Here is a 3,214-nt window from a genome sequence, read left to right on the forward strand (position 1 = left end):
AAAAATTCCAAAACTATAATAAATACTTTAACAGTGGCCTAGTCTTTCACTGTTACTACTAAGTTGCTACACTCTTGTATGTCTGCAGTGCACTAGGAATGCACTGTGTTCTGATGTTAGGACACAAGGACACTAGGCAAAGGGAATTTTTCAGCTCTATTGTAACCTTATGGGGACAATGTCATGCATGCAGCCTGTTATTGACTGACAAATTATTCTGTGGTGCATGACCATAAAATAAATGAGCAAATAAGCAAGTCATAAAGATTAAATTTAAAGTACAAATCCAAATCTTGATTTTCCACAATACCAAACTCATAGTGGGGAATCAGGGAGGGGAACAGCAAGGTCCATGAGGAACTCAGTAATGAGACCCCTGAGGTAGAAATTTCTGGAGGGCACTCCATGGAGGGTGTAGAGGAACACCTTCAGTTTCCCTGAGGAAGTCACTGGCCCCTCAAGAAGGAGACTTTGACCCTGAGAAGTCTGACCAGTGCTGCCTTCATGTTCTTGTTCTTCAGGCTATAACTGAAGTGGTTCTGCATGGAAGTCACTACTGTGTATGTGACCACAGCTGCTGTGTCCTCCACCAGGGGATTAGAGGAAGAGGATGAGGGGCACAGATAAGCCCTGATCACTGTCCCAAAGAGCAGGGCAACCACAGAGTGGTGTGAACCACAGGCAGAGAATGCCTTGAGCCTTCCCTGGGCAGAGGGAAATCTAAGGATAGCTGACACAATCTGGATATAAGAGACCTGGATGAGCAAGAAAGGGATTAAAATAACTGTAACCCCCACAAGAAGAGAAGTACAAGTTTATTGACCTGAGTATCAGAGCAAGAGATCTTTATCAAGTGTCCTAGGTCATGGAGGAAATCAGGAATAGTCTTCTTAGAGCAGAAGGAAAGTCAGAACATGAGGAAGGTGTGGGTCATAGCCACAAAATTAGTGAAGGTCCAGCAGGCAATCATGATGAACATGCAGTGCTGGAAGTTCATGATCACTGTATAGGGGAGAGGGTGGCAAATAACAATGAAGTGGCCATAGGCCACTGTGACCAGGAGAAAGATGTCCATGTCCCCCAAAGCTAAGAAGAAGTAGAACCAGGCCAGCATACTGCATAGGAGATGGACTTCCTCTTGGTGTGGATGTTCACCAGGGCCTTGGGCACAGTGATGGAGATGAACAGGATGTCTGCACATGACAGGCTGGGAAGGAAGAAGTACACAGGGGTGTGGATTTGTGTGTCCGCACCAATGGCCAAGACAACGAGCAGGTTCCCAGCCACAGAGATCATGTACAGCCACAGGAAAAACAGGAAGAGGATGTGCTTCTGCTCTGGCCACTCTGAGAGTCCCCAGAGGAGGAACTCAGAACTGTAGGTTTATTTCCCTCCTGCCATGATCCCATGGGTCAGAGAAAAAGATCTTCCATAAACTGTATTAAAATTATATAAAAATATTTCACTTTAGGTAATTACTTAGCAAGCCATCCTCTGAACTCTAGAGGAGAAGGAAAAATAACCATGTATTCGACAATGTATTGACAACCTACTATGCATGCAGTAAAGTTTTACTAAGGTCTACTAAATGCTCTATGCTAGAAAGTATGGGGAACACAATTTAAGACACTTAAAATTATATTTGGATGTACTTTCTCTTTAGTGGTACTCTCAGAATGGTCAAAAAACTGTTCATGCATTCATTCTTTCATTCTACAGATATAGAGTACCACCTATGAATCTGATATAGTATCAGATAAATACCATAGTGACAATCCTTTACCTCAGAGGACTTTTTACACTAATGGGATGGACATAACTACCTATATTAATGTCTTATAAAATTTTGATTCAGAGTCCTCTAACCATTCAAACAGCTCTTGGACCCCAGGTTGGACCTGTTCTGCCTCCAGCATGTTCAAAGTCAATATTCTGAAGACAAAATTTCCTATTCTTTCAGAAAAAAATTTCTATTCTTCCAGAAACCAGCATTCAACAATCAAACTATTTAGTAAAGACCCATTAGGTACTCCAAGGTGTCAGTGAAACAGTAAAGAAGAAATCAGAATCTCTATTCTCCAGGATCTTAAAACTGTTTGCATACACATGCATGCACACTCACACAATTTGTGATACAAACAGACCAAGGCAGAATCAGGAGATTTCTGGGACAAAATGTAGTTGAGAGTTTTACAAGAAGGGTGTGGATGGCATAGTGAAACAAACCCTTGAACAAAGGCCAGGAGGAAGGAAGCACTGAACAAGCCCAGCCCAGGAAGCAGGTGCTTTGAGCATGAGGTGAAGAGATAACTGAATGAGGTAAAGTGGGAAGAGATCATTTTGGAAAAGCTCTGAACTGAAAGCAAAGGACCTGGAATCTTAGAGGTTATAAAAAGTCCCTAAAATTATATGAGCAGATAAAGACATCAGGGCCAATGCGGGAAAATCCTGTTCCCCTCCCATGTATGGAACTGACAGAGGTATGGAGATGAACAATCAGACGGAGACAAAGAAAACTCCTTTGTTAATAAAAAAGAGTAGGTTGGGGAATGTGTCTTAGTTGTGAAAGTTTTAGTACTCCCTGAAAACAAATGTATTTTCTCTTTCATCAGATCAACAAGTCGCTAAAATAAAGTAGTTTTTAATAGCACAGGAGGCCAGCATAAACTAAAGAACATGATCCCTATATTGAGCATGGCAGAACTCAGGACAAAAAGGATTAAACAGTATGCAGGCTGCCTAGTAAAAGCGAAACCTACATTCACAATTACTAAAAATACAATATCTAGGATATCTGAGCACCAAATAAAAAAGCAAAATTTTCTTGAAATAGAAGATGCAGGAAAACATGTAAACATATCAATATAAAGAGACTTAAGCAAGCATTTATCATTTAAAGTCAGAACAATGATTAAAAAGTAAGGAGAAGGAATACTAAACAAAATAATAAAATATGTGTATGAATGTGTGTGAGGGTATACATATCACTGCTCCAATCATAGTAGTGAACACACTTCACTTTCAAGTTCCTGTTGAACATGCAGAAAAAGGACAGATATAAGGTCACAGAGAAAAACTCAAATAACTTCCAAAAAGTAGCAATAATTAAACTAATGCTCTCTGATGAAATTGCAGTGAAAGTTAATTATAGTAACTAATTACAGAATAAAATAATAAAAATGATCTTTCAACCTGAAAAAGTGTTTAAATACCT

General features: G+C 39.9%; 1 pseudogene; it reads right to left on the reverse strand.

Annotated features, from left to right (window-relative positions):
• Positions 1-446: 446 nt before the first annotated feature.
• LOC124981421 (olfactory receptor 1P1-like) lies at positions 447-1,401 on the reverse strand (annotated as a pseudogene).
• Positions 1,402-3,214: the final 1,813 nt, after the last annotated feature.

Source organism: Sciurus carolinensis, chromosome 3 (assembly GCF_902686445.1).
Source record: "Sciurus carolinensis chromosome 3, mSciCar1.2, whole genome shotgun sequence".
In the NCBI taxonomy this organism is placed as follows: Eukaryota; Metazoa; Chordata; class Mammalia; order Rodentia; family Sciuridae; genus Sciurus; species Sciurus carolinensis.